Below are 16,108 nucleotides of genomic sequence, written 5' to 3'. Positions count from 1 at the left end.
CCTATCGAAGTATTCGAAAGACCTCTACAAGGAAAACTACAAAACACTGCTGAAAGAAATCATAGATGACACAAACAAATGGAAACACATCCCATGTTCATAGATGGGTAGAATCAATATTGTGAAAATGACCATACTGCCAAAAGCAATCTACAAATTCAATCCAATTCCCATCAAAATACCACCATCATTCTTCACAGAATTAGAAAAAACAATTCTAAAATTCATGTGGAACAAAATAAGAGCCCACACAGCCAAAACAAGACTAAGCAAAAAGAACAAATCTGGAGGCATCACACTACCTGATTTCAAACTATACTATAAGGCCATAGTCACCAAAACAGCATGGCACTGCTATAAAAATAGGCACATAGACCAATGGAACAGAATATAGAACCCAGAAATAAACCTGAATACTTACAGCCAACTGATCTTTGACAAAGCAAACAAAAACATAAAATGTGGAAAGGACACCCTTTTCAACAAATGGTGCTGGTATAATTGGCTAGCCACATGTAGGAGAATGAAACTGGATCCTCATCTCTCACCTTATACAAAAATCAACTCAAGATGGATTGAGAACTTAAATCTAAGACTAGAAACTATAAAAATTCTAGAAAATAACATTGGAAAAACCCTTCTAGACATTGGCTTAGGTAAAGATTTTATGACCAATAACTCAAAAGCAAATGCAGCAAGAACAAAGATAAATAGCTGGGACTTAATTAAACTAAAGAGCTTTTGCAAGGCAAAAGGAACAGTCACCAGAATAAACAGACAACCCACAGAGTGAGAGAAAAATCTTCACAATCTATACATCTGACAAAGGACTAATATCCAGAATCTACAACAAACTCAAACAAATCAGCAAGAAAAAAACAAACAATCCTATCAAAAAGTGGGCTAAGGACATGAATAGACAATTCTCAAAAGAAGATATACAGATGGTCAACAAACATATGAAAAAATGCTCAACATCACTAATGAGCAGGGAAAGGGAAATGGAAATCAAAACCACAATGAGATACCACCTTACTCCTGCAAGAATGGCCATAATCAAAAAATCAAGAAAACAGTAGATGTTGGCATGGATGCGGTGATCAGGTATACTTCTGCACTGCTGGTAGGAATGTAAACTAGTATAGCCACTATGGAAAACAGTGTGGAGATTCCTTAAAGAACTAAAAGTAGAACTATCGTTTCATCCAGCGATCCCACTACTTGGTATCTATCTACCCAGAGGAAAAGAAGTCATTATACGAAAAAGGTACTTGCACACGCATATTTATAGCATCATAATTCACAATTGCAAAATCATGGAAGCAATCCACACATCCATCAATCAATGAATGGATAAAGAAACTGTGGTATATACATATGATGGACTGCTACTCAGCCATTAAAAGGAATGCATTACTGGCATTTGCAGTGACCTGGATGAGATTGGAGACTATTATTCTAAGTGAAGTAACTCAGGAATGCAAAACCAAACATTGTATGTTCTCACTCATGTGTGGGAGCTAAGCTATGAGGACACAAAGACATAAGAATGATACAGTGGACTTTGGGGACTTGGGGGGAATTGTGGGAGGGGGCAATGGACAAAAGACTACAAATAGGGTTCAGTGTGTACTGCTTGGGTGATGGGTGCACCAAAATCTCACAAATCACCACTAAAGAACTTACTCATGTAACCAAACATCACCTGTACCCCAATAACCTATAGAAAAATAAAAAATACTTTTAAAAATATACACACACACCTGTTCTTTACATCCTCCTTTGAATCTGTTTTCACATCTTACTAGCTCTTTAATTTAATGTGTTAAACAAAATATTTAACACATGCTCATTTTGTTTCTGTATGAGGCTCAGTGTGTTTGGCTAGCTGAGTTCATCTAGTGATGACTTCTGCTTCACTTTCTGCCCATGGTGATGGGATAATCCTGAGCTCACAAATGGCAGTGGATGCAGGGCTTCTTATTTTTCTCTTTCAGCTGTCATACCTCAATATCTATGGAAAACATCAAGAAATCTTTATATTTGCAGTACCTTCCCAATGCATTTTTAGCCCTTTTCTCCCTCTCAAACTATCTGTGATAAAGAACCAGAATTTTTATCCCCAATCCACTGCAGAATAACATTTTTGTCAAATACAATAAAAGTGAATTACTAGAAAAATAACCATGTGCTGAGATGTTACAACAATGTCAAATTGTTATAGAAGTTGTTAAATGCTAGCTCTGAATTTGTATACTTATCTCATGGTTACAGACAGTTTTAGTGCTGACACCAGTCTGCAGTCCACATTTTGAGGAGTACTGCTTTATTAAAAGTGCAGAAAAGGCTTTAATTCCCTGGACCAACTTGTCCTATAAAATCCCACCAGACCAAAAAGGCCCAGGTCTATGCAGTTCTTTCCTGAGGTCGGGCAGCTTTCATTGAGTAGTACAGAGTATGGGAGAGGCAAGGGCTGAATCTCCGAATGTCTCAATCTCTTCCTTGTTGTGAATCAATGGCCCTTCCAGGCTTAGACTTTTGCAAGGAGGGTCCCCCATGAACATTCTCACTCTTCCAACTTTTCTCCTCCAAATCCGGTTTCTTGTCTTTTATTCATCTTATTCTCCATATTAAGTAGAAAACAGGTCTAGCTTCAGTAATAAAGACCAAAATAAGAATGGCTTAAATAAGATAGGAGTGTTTCTCTCTTTAACAGTCTGAGCATGAACAGTTTGTGTCTATCAGACATCTTGGCAGTGTGTGAACCCTGACTCCTGTCTTGCAGCTCTGCAGTCCTCAGCACACAGCTCCCTTTTTGTGATCTAGGAGCCATTCCAGCTTCCCTGTCATCATGTCTACAGTCCAGTAGGGGGAAGGAGGGTGAAGGGAGAAGAGGAGACTGTGCTCCTCTTTCTAGGGACATGACCCAGAAGTTGCACATATTAGTCACTGACAGACAAGGCAGCTGGAAAATGTCGCCTTTCATCTGGGCACCCACGTGCCCAGCTGAAACTCCGGGATCTGTTACTAAAGCAAAAAAGAGATGGATATTGGGAGGCAACTAGCGATCTCTGCCACCATCTTCTTAAATTTCCAGATGTTCTCCCTTCAGTAGCACCCTCTCCCAACAAAAAGAGGAGAAGCTGCCCCTTAGCACCTTGTTCCTTGCAGAACTTGGGTCAGATGCTCATGAGGCTTTCTTTTGCTTTGTCACACACACTCCAAAGGGGTGGATTGTGCTCTGCTCTTATCAGGGTGAATGTGGAGTCTCCAATTCCAGTTCAATTTCTTTCCTAAAAAGAAAGACTGGCTATTTTACTTACCAGAAGAACTGAAGACATCACACCAAGGCAACTCTTTAAAATGGAAAGGCAGCCCAGCATACTCTCACGTGGTGGGAGGACTATTTCTCACTTAGCACGCTTTGGCTCTGGAACAATAGACCTTGTTATTCCTGTTAAGGAGAACTGGATTCTTCCTTGTTCTGCCTGAGCCTGCTCATATTACTCTCCTTTTGCCATCCAGGAAGGAGGACACCAATTCCTCTGAAATGGTTTGGGTCTGTGTCAGCACCCAAATCTCATGCTCAATTATAATCCCCAGTGTTGGAGCTGGGGCATGGCAGGAGGTGATTGGATCATGGGGGCGGCTTCCTCACAATGGTTTAGCACCATCCTGTTGGTACTGTTCTCACGATAGTGAGTGAGTTCTCATGAGATCTGGTTATTTAAAAGTGTGCAGCACCTCCCTGCTCACTCTCTTTTGCTCCTGCTCCCACCTGTGGAAGCTTCACTCTCCCTTCACCTTTTACCATGATTAGAAGCTTCCTGAGGCCTCCTCAGAGGTAGAAGCTGCTGTACTTCCTATACAGCCTGCAGAACCATGAGCCAATTAAACCTCTTTTCTTTATAAATTAACCCAGTCTCAGGTATTTCTTTATAGCAGCGCAAGAACAACAAATACAACCCCATTCCATTATTTTTTAATTTCAAGAACAAGTTGATCGTCATGATGATAATAGACAACGATAATAATAACTAAACTTGATTGAGATTTACCAAGCACCAGGTGCTCCTTTCAGCGCTTTGCTTGCTTTACTTTATTTAATCCTACAAGAACCCTTTGATGTTAGCAGGATTACTGTTGTTTTTCCACTTATGAAAACAAACAAAAGTTAAAAAGGGTTAAGTAAGCTGCCCAAGACCATACAGAACTAAACTCCCTGGTTTAGATTTTTTTTAAAATTTGTATTTTGTTTTATTTTTAAATGAATAGTTACTGGGAATTTTTCTAATGATCAATTTTCACTGCACAAAACAGTATGAAAAAAAATCACCCACGCTATCATTTTCACAAAGCTAGCCACTCTTAAACATATTGCTGCCACTGTGTTCCAATTTGGGTACATTTTGTGACTGTTCCAATTTCGGTACATTTTGCTAGACTTCTGGGGCACGAAAAATATTCCCAGGAGGCCAAAGAAAACAAGATGAAGCACTTTCAAGGTCTCTTTTCTCTGTGAAAAAAATCTATCATGCATTATTTAATGCTCATTCTTCTCTCTGAGCTCTTTTTAACATTTATTGACTGTTAGCAAAAGATGCCTTCTTGTGTCAGTCATCTTCTGAGTGCATTGGTGGCCTGTCCTCAGCACTCAGTGGTGCATTCATGGTGGCCTTGCTTTTTGTCCTCAGCGTCACCCTCATAACCAAGCAAGGTATTCCAAGCACAGGGGCTGCTCAAAAGATTATTTTATTTATTTCTGTACGCAATTGTAGAGGAAGAATTCCTGCATCTAGATATTGCAAAGAACTCTCTAGACTGACTTCTGGGTGCCCTCTATTCCCCATTTAATTCATTCAATCCTCACAATTCACTGTGAGGGTCCATTCGCCCCTTTAAGAAGGAGGAAGCTGAAACTCAGATAAAGTGATTTGCCCAAGGTCCCTCAGAGACCAAATGGCAAAACCAGGGCTGGCAGCAAGGTTTTCTGACCCCAAGCCTGGCCTTCATGTCCTGATATGACAGCTGTTCACTCTCTGCCACAATTACCGGGCTGTGGGAAAACCCTGGCATTGTGGGGAGGGGGCAGAAGGAGCACATCAACGGCTTGAGTCTGCATTGCTTGGTCCACTAGCTCACCGTGCGAGGCCCGGATGGGGCTCCATGGCGCACTCTTGGCAGCCTCCGGCTCCTCGTTTTTCTAGGGAGATTCTTTCATTCCTTTCTCCCTGCCCCCTCACCTCCCTACTGAATATAGAAACGACCCCAGGAATAAAATGCAAGGGCTCCAGCAATATAAAGCAAAGGTTAGAAATTGAACGCCACCCCTCCCAAAGCCAGGAAATTCCAGAGACGTGGTTCTCATGGCAAGGGGACTTCAAGTTACATATTTTGCAGTCTGGCTAACGGGTTGTACTTTTCAGCGTGAGGCTTAAGACAGGGTCTGCTTGTGCCACAAGGGTGCCTCTGGGCTCTCAGACCCATATTAGATTGCACGCAGGCTGTACTGTGGATTAGCTGTGAGATTTGCAAATGTATAGTTTACAATGTGGTAAGAACCTGGCGGCCAGGGAGCGTGAGTGAACTCTGAGAGCGTTTACTGTGGTTGTTCATGTTTGGGAAGACATGTTCAACCCTCGAGGCTGCATTAGCATAGTTGGGGCCTATACAAATCCGTCTAAAGTTAATTTACAGTGAGTTTCAGGAGTTCTCCCTCCTCCCCAAGGAACTGGCTGTGCTTCCCTGGGTAAAACTGTGAATGCCTCAGAAGTCTAGATAACCTGGGATGCGCAAGACTTTAACAGACTGTTTTATGCCTGTTGTTTGACATACATTGTGCTCTTGATCCTCCCAACAGCTCTTTTGTTGTCTCTTTTTACAGAAGAAGAAAATGAGTGGTCTTTATTAGAAGTGATTTCTTAATCAGCTGTGAGCTAAATCTGGGGGTTCTGTGGCTCACCTCATCCTGGTCTCTAGGTTCCCAGTGAGTGGGCAAAGCGCCGCTTCCCAATGTGTAAGGCTGACCGCCAACCGCCTGCCCACTGCTCCTCTCCCACCAAAGCAATGCCTGGAGAGTTCTCCAACCCATTGCAAGGAGCAAGACAGACCCTCACCCCAGCCCAGAGAATGGAGAACCCCAAGAGTTTCTCTACAAGTCACCCTAGAGTGGAAGCCTGAGGTTCCCGTGACTTCCTTTCTCTGCTCCCTGAGTTGTTTCAAAGGGCAGGCCCCAGGCCTCTGCTTATCACTTCTGGATCTTCAATGGTCTGTGTTTCAGCAACAGAAGCCAAGCCCAAGGGTCTCATGTGACTCCCCAGATCAGCACTTTGATTTGGGGATCTTTCTCACTTCTTTTCTACATCCCCTTTTCCCCTCTATTCCTCTTCTATTTCCCTGTGGCTTCCTGTGCCTTCTATATCCCAGCAGCCCTTGCAGGCCAGCCTGCCTTGGACCACACTCTCATGGGGGAGGCCTCACCTTCCTTTCCTCCATCCCTCCTCCCCAGGCCTCCTGCCAGACTTCCTCCCAACCAGCTGTCACTCAAAGAAAGATCTGATAAAATCAATTAATAATGACGGCCACTCTAACCAAACTGCTCTATAACAGAAAAAATGTATTTAACAAACATTCTCTCTGAACTCTCACATCAGCCTGCAATATTATTCTCCTCGTTTCACCAGTAATGAAGGAAATAAATATCCATCTCTCCAAGAGGTTAAGTGACCTGTCCCAGATCATGCAACTAAGAAGTGTTAAGATTTGAATCCAAGTTGTCTTATTCCAAATACCTGGCTCGCTCTTTTTCTTTCTTTCTTTCTCTTTCTTTCTTTCTTTCTTCTTTCTTTCTTTCTTTCTTTCTTTCTTTTTCTTTCTACTTTCTTTCTCTTTTTTCTTTCTTCTTTCTTGTCTTTCTTTTCTTTCTCTCTCTCTTCCTCTCTCTTTCTCTTTCTTTTCTTTCTCTTGCTCTCTCTTCCTTCCTCTCTCTTCCTTTCTCTCCCTTCCTTTCTCTCTTCCTTTCTCTCCCTTTCTTTCTCTTTCTTTTTCTTTCTTTCCTTTTCTTTCTCTCGCTCTTTCTTCCTTTCTCTCTCTGTTCCTTTCTCTCCCTTTCTTTCTTTTCTTTTCCTTTCTTTCTTTCTTTCTTTCTTTCTCTTTCTTTTCTCTTTCTTCTTTCCTTCTTTTTCTTTTTACCAGCTGCTGCTTCCTCACCACTGCCCCGCTGAGGGTTAATGCCTGCATAGGACCTAGTCTGGTTCTTTTCCCAGCGGAGTTTGATCCAGTGCTTGGACCAGGAGAGTAAGCCAGCATTAGAGAGAGGCTGAGGGGCGAGCCTGGAAGGGTCTTTCCAACTCCCTTCCAAGCAGCCTCAGAGCAGAGGGCTCCTGCTTGACCTGCTCAAGAGAGAAGTGGTCATGCTCATGCAGAGCTTCTGAGGGCTCTTTTCTGCCAAATTCTAGAAGGCAAAGCAGGGGAAGGAAGACTTTGCTTGCTGTACCATTCCGAATGGCAAGCTGTCATTATGCAGCCTATAGGCTCTTCTTCTCTTACTCTTCTCTTGATTTCTGGAAGTAATTCTTCACTGTGAGGCAGAGAGACCTCTCTCAGAGACTCTGGCTGTGGTTGCAAAGCAGGTCCTGCTGCCCAGGAGGCTCAATCTGAAGTGTGAATAAAGCTAGTAATACCTGCCCCCTCCCCACATTCTGCCAGAAAGCCCCCCCTCACCCCTTATTAAGTATTTGTTGCATGAATAAATGAATGCTGCTCTACCTCTCTGTTCATGGAGCTAAGTCACCCAGTCAACTCATTCTTACAGATGGGGCCTTAAGAGCTTAAGAGGTCACTTTTTGCTGGAGCAATGCTCAATTAAAAAAAAAAGATTACTAATGTGAAATTTAAAGGCCCCATATCTCTTGGCTGTAGAAGCTAATTTTATCAGAAGTCATTTTAGTTTACAAGCAAATCTCATATGCAGATGAACATTGATGCAGACTGCCTTTAACATAATTGAACTAGATGGGTGGCCATTTGGTGTAACTGGAGAAGGGCTGGAATATCTCCTCTACCCTGAATGTCACTCACACTGTTCTGTCTCATTGCCTGGGATCCTGCCATTGGAGGTGCACTACCTTGTCATCTTAAGAGCCTTTGAGATAAACGTTGTCAACAATTCAACATGTGGTTGGCATGACACTAAATATTCAGATACATGCATCTCCATTACTGGGGTTGTGTAAAGATAGTATTACTATCCTAACCAAATTAAAGAAAACCTACCCAAGATGAGATTCACATGCTTCTTATTTTCTGAAACTGAAGGTACCTCATGTCTCCAGAAGTGCCATAAATTCCAGGCCCCAAGCCTAGAAAAGGAAGGAAGAGTGTAGAAAGAAAAAATGGCCTTGAAATTAGAGTGGGAAACAAGAAACAAGCAAGGAGTAGGAAAGAAGGAGGAAAAGGAGATGCTGGCAGTGAAGACAGCAAAGAGAACTATGGTGCCCATTTCTACAGGGAAGCAATCATTTGTTCTTATGAGCCATGAATCCTTTCTCCCTGGACTCACCTTATTCCAGTTTGTCTCAAGGCTTGGAATCCCAGCTTTAGGGATGAGCTCCTTGCAGACTTAACAGCCTTTTAGCAAACAGTCACTGTTTAGCCTGGGGCTGGTTCCATGCAATTGCCAGTCTGCAGGCATCTTCTGCTTCTCTGACTGAAAGTCACATCAGGTGAGGCTGGGCTGCGTACACCTAATCACTTGTGTAGATGTTTCGTTCACATCTTCACAGCTGCGACAAAAAAGTTTTAGGAAAAACTAAATGTGTGGCTTAGATCTAATCAAGTTGCTCAGTGAGATTATTTACCCCAAATGCAGGGAGCTGGAGTTAAAGACAGGGGGTTCATTCAGCAATGACAAAGCAATGCATTTCCTCATTTGTAGCATCTGGCTTCCAAGCCTCTGTTTTCCCAGTTTTCATTCAGAGCCAAGGATTAACTGCTCCGGAGAATCAGGACGATAAGCAGATGTTGCTTTGCCTGTGTTCTTTTCTGAATCAAATCTGTTTGTAGATATTGGGTATATGAAGATCAGCCCTGACCCAACACTCTCAGATGTCAGGGCCATGCACTTGTCCACCAGAGCAGTGTTTTCTAAAGCATTGGCTCTCCAGCACAAAAGAGAGCTTCAGTCTCCTTAGCAAATGGCTATTGCCATAATCTGCAATGGGCACAGCATGTCTCACCCTTAAGCTTCTGCCAGGGCTTCTGGACTGCAGGGGTAGGAGAGAACAGAACATGCAGCTTGACTCTAACTTTCAAAGCATTCTTCATGGTTCCAGGATGCTCTCTCCTCTTAACCCTGAAGAATCTCATTTCACCTCCTTTAGATCTCTGAAAATGCTCCCCAAAACTCAGGAAGAAGACTTTCATCTTTAGCGTCCAAATTTTTTTTCTCTCAGTTGCAACACACTACAGCAGCAATTTTCAAACTCTTTGGTTTCAGGACTCCTTCTCATGCTCTAACAATTACTGAGGATTCCAATAAGCGTTTGCTTATATGAATTATATCTATCAATAATTTCCATATTAGCAATTAAGACTGAGAAAAACTGAACATTTATTACCTCATTAAAATTTGAACATTTATTACTTCATTAAAAATAACAATAATAAACCCATTATGTATTAACACAAATAACACTTTTATGAAAAATAACTACATATTCAGAAATAGCAGCAAAACCTAGTGAGAAGCCTGGCATGGACTTCAGTTTTTGAAAATCTTTTAAATGTCTGATTTATTAGAAGCCAGCTTGATTCTCACGTATGCTTCTGCATCCAGGGTGTTGTGATATAACACATCATATGAGCTGTGGAAAATGCCAGTGTACACTCATGAGAGAACGAGAATGAAAAAGGCAAATCATGCCTTAGTATTGTTATGAAGATAGTTTTGACTCATGGACCACTTTGGGAACCACTGCTTTATAGTGTTAGAGTTGTTAGGCTTCCCAATGACAACCACTTCACCCATGTGCGTGAACACACACACATGTGCACACTTTCATGTGCTTGCCTACTATTTTTGTTTTGGCAATATCATCATGTTCTTGGGATAACTGAAAACTGCACTGAGAATCGGCATTCTGCTCTGCTAACTAGTATCAGAAGAGAAGTTATGGACCTCATTTTAGAGCCTCATAGTCCTGGATTTGGATCCTGTCTCTGTCACTACTAAACTCTGTGGCCTGGGGGAAAATTACATAATCTCTTTAAAGCCTCCTTTTCTTCTTCTGTAAAATAGAGACAACAATAGAGCTGTTGGGAGGATCAAGAGCACAATGTATGTCAAACAACAGGCATAATATCTGGTAGAGAAAGAATAGGTGCTTAATACATAGTAGATATGATTATCATCATTGTTATTATTATTACTCAGTAACAGTGTAAGCTCCATGAGTGTGGGGGTTTTGTTTGTTCACTGCTATAACTAAACTCTACACCTTTAGTTAGTGCTCAAGAAATATGAATGCACGGACTTTTATACAAATTCAGCTTCCTTCAGAACCTACTATCCTGACTCGGGGTAAATTTAGTCATATAAGAGAAGAACAGGTGGCCCCTGCCCTGTGAGCTTTTGGACTAATTAGGGGGAGGAAAGACTGATACTTAAGAAACAGAGCAGTAACAAAGGTGTAGGGTGAAGAGTTGAAATGAGCAGAATCAGCAGCATTTATTGCCATTGCTCACAGATGGGAAATTCCAACACCTGGCATGGGGATTGGTGTTGGCTTTGAGGTCTATTTGCCCGCTGTTGTTTGAATTATTCTAGCAACTTGCATGAACAACCATGCAGTGGGAGGAGACAGAGTAGACAGTCCTCAAAGATGGTTACCATCAGGATCACTTGAGGCCAGGAGTCTGAGACCAGCCTGGCCAACATGGCGAAACACTGTCTCTACAAGAAAATACAAAAATTAGCTGGGCATGGTGGCACATGCCTGTAATCCCAGCTACTTGGGAGGCTGAGGCAGGAGAATTGCTTGAACCCAGGAGGCGGAGGTTGCAGTGAGCCGAGATTGCACCACTGCACTCCAGCCTGGGCGACAGAGCAAGACTGTCTCACACACACACACACACAAACACAACTATATATATGTAGTTACCATCAATTCTTCCTGGCATGCTTGTCCTCCCATCAAGATCTCTATTTGATCTGGGCTGGCCTTGTGACTTGATTTAACAATAGAATGCCGTGGAAATGACATTCTGGAACTCCCAAACACAGTTTCTTTCTTTTTTATTTTTATTTTTCTTTTTTCTTCTTTATCTTCTTTTTTTTTTTTTTGACAAAGTCTTCCTCTATTGCCCAGGCTGGAGTGCAATAGCATGATCTCAGCTCACTGCAACCTCTGCCTTCTGGATTCAAGAGATTCTCCCTCCTCAGCCTCCCGAGCAGCTGGGATTATAAGTGCACACAACCATACCCAGCTAATTTTTGTATTTTTAGTAGAGACAGGGGTTTCACCATATTGGCCAGGCTGGTCTCGAACTCCTGATCTCAGGTGATCCACCCGCCTCAGCCTCCCAAAGTGCTGGGATTACAAGCGTGAGCCGCCGCACTCAGCCACAGTTCTTTCTTAAGACAGCTTTTGCTTCCTCTCTCTTGGACGTCAGCAGCCGAGTAAGAAGTCTGACCACCCTAATAGAGCCACCACGTGGGGAGAAAGCCCAGCAGGAGGAAGGGCCACATGGAGAAGCACCAAGGCACCACACATTGCAAGAAGCCTGCCTTGGCCTTCCAGCCCGGCCCATCTAGCAGCTGACTGTAGTCAAGGAGTGACCCCACTTATATTTAATACTAAGTGGAGGAGAACTGCCTGACTGAACCCTGACACACTACTGCAGAATCATGAGAGATAACGAATTGTTGCCTTAAGCCCTTGTGTGTTGGGGGGCATTGCTTATGCCACTACAGAAAACTGCAACAGGAGGACAGGGGCTGGGTATGAAGAGGGAAAGGTAGCAGAGCTGTGGCACTCATAAACCTCAGGGTCTGGTAGATAGCAGCCTTCCCCTCCAACTTCTGGCACAGAGAACATAGACTCAACACCCTTTTACGAAGGTATGTTTGGATTTAAAATTATATCTTTAAAGAAAATCTTATAAGCAATTGTCAAATTGGAAGAATGTTAGGTAACAGATAACAGAGCTGCCAGGATAGACATGTCCAAGTTCAACATCACTAAATGAGCATACCCGTCCTGGTGTAATTGTACCCACTATGGTTCCTCTCGAATATTTTTACTTTGCAGGCCACTTTCATGGGGCCAACTAATTCCTGCTGCCAGGCCTTTGCTCATGTTTCCCCCACCCTCTAGACCATCCTTTCTTTTTTTCTCTTTCAATCTAATTCTACCCTGCTTCAAGATTCTGCTTGGCCCATGGTCTCCATCGCAGGGTTTTTCTAACTCCAGCTCACACTGGTTACACCCTCCCCTGAAGGTCCACATCCTCAGCCTCTGTGGTATGTGGCATACAATTTGCCACTGAGCATTCAAGCATCAGTATCACAGATGGTTAGATGTGACCAGACTTCAGAGATGGTGTCTAAGACAGGAAACTGGAGCTCAGGGAAAGTGACTTGTCTAGGCAAGTCACTAACTACTTGACAACTACTTGTCTTGTAGTTAGTTAGTGGAATACAGAACATCAACAGTGCAACTCTATAGTTTTGGTAATCCAAATTTACCAAGTACCTGAATTAAAAATAGAATCAGGACAGGGCCCATTGGGAACCAGCAATTGCAAAATGGGCTTATACCTGCTGTAAAACAAAGAGAAGACACTCAGAGGGGGTAGTTACAAAGTTGACTTCTATCAGACTATATGTTTGGCAAGGGAAGATACTCAGAACAAGCAAATCTGGGGGAAAAGATTAAGATCATAACCATAAAAACATATCTGTTGGCCAGGTGCGGTAGCTCACACCTGTAACCCCAGGACTTTGGGAGGCCAAGGAGGGAGGATCACAGGAGTTCGAGACCGGCCTGGCCAACACAGTGAAAACCCATCTCTACTAAAAATACAAAAATTAGCCAGGCATGGTGGAGCATGCTCGTAATCCCAGCTACTTGGGAGGCTGAGGCAGGAAAATTGCTTGAACTCAGGAGGTGGAGGTTGCAGTGAGCCAAGATCGTGCCACTGAACTCCTACCTGGGCAACAGAGCAAGATTGCATTTCAAAATAAATAAATAAATAAATGTGTTTGGCCAGAGCCTATGTTTTGAATAGTTCTGCTGTAATGAACAAAGTCTCTGTGTCACAAGGTGCCCAGCCTGTGTGACACTGCCCTTGAGCCACAGCATTTTGGAGAGCATACTCCAGTCCCTTGTCCCCATCCTGAATTAAGACCATCCACCTGTATTTGCAACATTAGCTCAGCTGAAAAGGTAATTACAGCTCATCAGGATAGTTGAGTAGAAATCATACCCAACTCGACAAAAAAAGACCTGAATAAAAACAAAGAAAAAGAAGAATCACATTTAAGTGTGTGGTGTTAGCCCTTTTGTAACAGACTGTGTAAGTAAACTGATGAGTTTTGCAATCATCAAATTATTGTCGATTTATTTGTTAAGGCATTTAAAACAATTAGGGGAATTTGATATATTAGAATTGTGAAGACTTGAATTGCTTATGTGTGCACAAAATGTTTACTTGTTAGGGACAATCTAGTTCAGTTGATGTTTTTGGTAATTAATTACTCAGTAGTGTGCAAATATTTTCAAAATCTTAATTGCTTAAAGATTAGTAAATTGCACATTAAAGTAGGTAGGAGTTGTTGTGAACACTTCTTTCCATCTCCCAAAGTTGCTGGGACATAACAAGCTTTGGCTTCTCCCAGGGGAGTTCCCCACTTCAGGGCTGGTCATCCTAACACCTCCTTTGATCACATTCATTTTCCACTGTGGGAGCAGAGATTCAGCATCCTCTCTTTTTTATCCTTCACTGCTAAGAGCAACCCCAAGTTATCTTTACATTTTAAATTAATTGCATTTAACATAATTGAAGGAGACTTTTAATCCAATGATAGCAAGAGGCCAGGTTGTATAAAGAACTGAATTAGGCGCAGCTCTTGTCAAGAAACATCCCTGAGGACGTGACACAAAAGGGAAGGTATTTCCATTGCCATAGAAGGAAGAGTCTCAACACACTCACCTGGAAAGTACTGTGCTTTTGGATGGTGCCGGTGGGTAGGTGTCCCAGGAGAGATTCCGAGGGAGGTGGTTACCGCAGGCTCCAGAACTGTTTTAATAGATCATTATAAGGAGGAAGTCAGGACAAACCAAGGGACGCCAGGAGTCATGGCTCCAGCCTGTCCTTCCTCACTCCCTGAAGCCCCCCACCCCTTCACTCAGGACCAGACAAGTATACCTTTCCTCAGGTATGAAGAAAGCCTGAGAAGGGAGACAGAGCAAGGCCAACGGTACAGTGAGCTTGGTTTGAGGAGAAAGCCTGAGGGAGAAACTTGGGAAAGTCTGGTTTTGAAAGAAGAGCTCCCAGGATGGCCAAGGCTTACAACCCTAAAGGTGACAACTAGGATTTTGTTTGGAAGCCAGTTGGTTACAGAGGCTGGTGATGCAGGAAGGTGCATATCGCCAAGAGAGAAGGAAAGAGGAGTAGCTTGGACCATGGGGAGAAAGCTGCTGAGTCAGGGGAGGGGAATGCACATTATCTTGAAGAGCAAAAGGCAGCCCCAGAAGACATGGGAAAGAAAAGAGCCCCAGGAGAAGGCCGCATCCAAGGGGTAAGAAGGGAGAATCCTGGAGAAAAGTCACAGGGGTCCTTTGGCCATTAGGCAGTTCAGAAGCAGGGATGACTAAGAGACTGTGGGACTAGATTGAGGTGAAAATCTGATGTGAGAAAAAGCATTTGAGTTGTGTGAATAAGGCCAGTGAAAACTGCAAGAAATCAAGTTTTCCAGAATAGTGACATTTGGGACCAAATGTCAGCCTTGGTGCCAAGAAGGGTTTCTACATCCATTGCAAAACCTTTGAAAGTTAATCCTATTGTGGTGGGGAAAGCTGTCCCTTTATTTGTACAGTCTGTTATTTTGCACTTTGGGGAAAACACAGTGATGTGAATTACCCTGTGACTTCCATCTCTGGTGAAGAAGGTTGTGTTTGGGAGAGCTGGTAGACATGAAAGCCATGAACATTCAAAAAACAGCTTATGAAAGTATTTCAGAACAAATTCATTTTCATCCAAATAGAATCAGTAGATATTGACCACAGCAGGACTGGCTGATGTGGGATGGATGGGCAACGGCAGAAATATGAACACTGATCATCACTGACTGCACCGAGCACCATGTACACGCTCAGTGTTGCTTTAAGCACTCTGCATACACCGTGTCACTTAATCCTCCTGATAGTCTGTTTTTGAGACAGTTCTATCACTCATGAGTGAGGGACCTAGGGTGCAGAGTAGTGTGATAACTTGCCCTATAGCCCAGCACTGCTGGGGGTGTAATGCAGGTTGGTCTGAACCCCAATACACAGCTGAGGATGGGGTGATGGGGAAGCAATAGTGACAGGCAGCACTGAGATCTGAGAGGGGACCACATACAGAGACGGCTTAAACCAAGAGCCAGTGTTGGCTTAAACCAAAAACAAGTTTTGATGTGTTTCACATGGGGAAGGATGGACAATCTGCATGTTTGTAGCTGTACCACTTATTGGCTGCCTGAGACTTCTTGCTTTTCCGTATGTGTATTTTCAGGTATTCATGTTTTGTTCCCTCAACTAGACCAACAGCTCCTGAAGACCGGGTCTGTGCTGTGGGTCTCTTGCCTCCTGCTCGGTACCTATGACTAAGCTCAAAAACCCTTCAGTGGAAATGGAGCTGATTAACTTTTTCAGTCTCTTGTTCTACCCTCTTTGTAAATGAAGGACGGTCAAACCCTAAACATTAAAAAAATGTGGTAAGCAAATTTTGTAAACAACACGATTGGAGATTTTCTAAATGCTCTACCAATAGAATGAATTTAATGATGCCCCAAATTTTAATGAAACTTTTTTCATGCTGTCATAGGGCTGATGTTTAATTTAAAAGG

The sequence above is a fragment of the Pongo abelii genome, chromosome 12 (genome assembly GCF_028885655.2).
Source record: "Pongo abelii isolate AG06213 chromosome 12, NHGRI_mPonAbe1-v2.0_pri, whole genome shotgun sequence".
Lineage (NCBI taxonomy): Eukaryota > Metazoa > Chordata > Mammalia > Primates > Hominidae > Pongo > Pongo abelii.
This window is presented reverse-complemented; position numbering follows the sequence as displayed.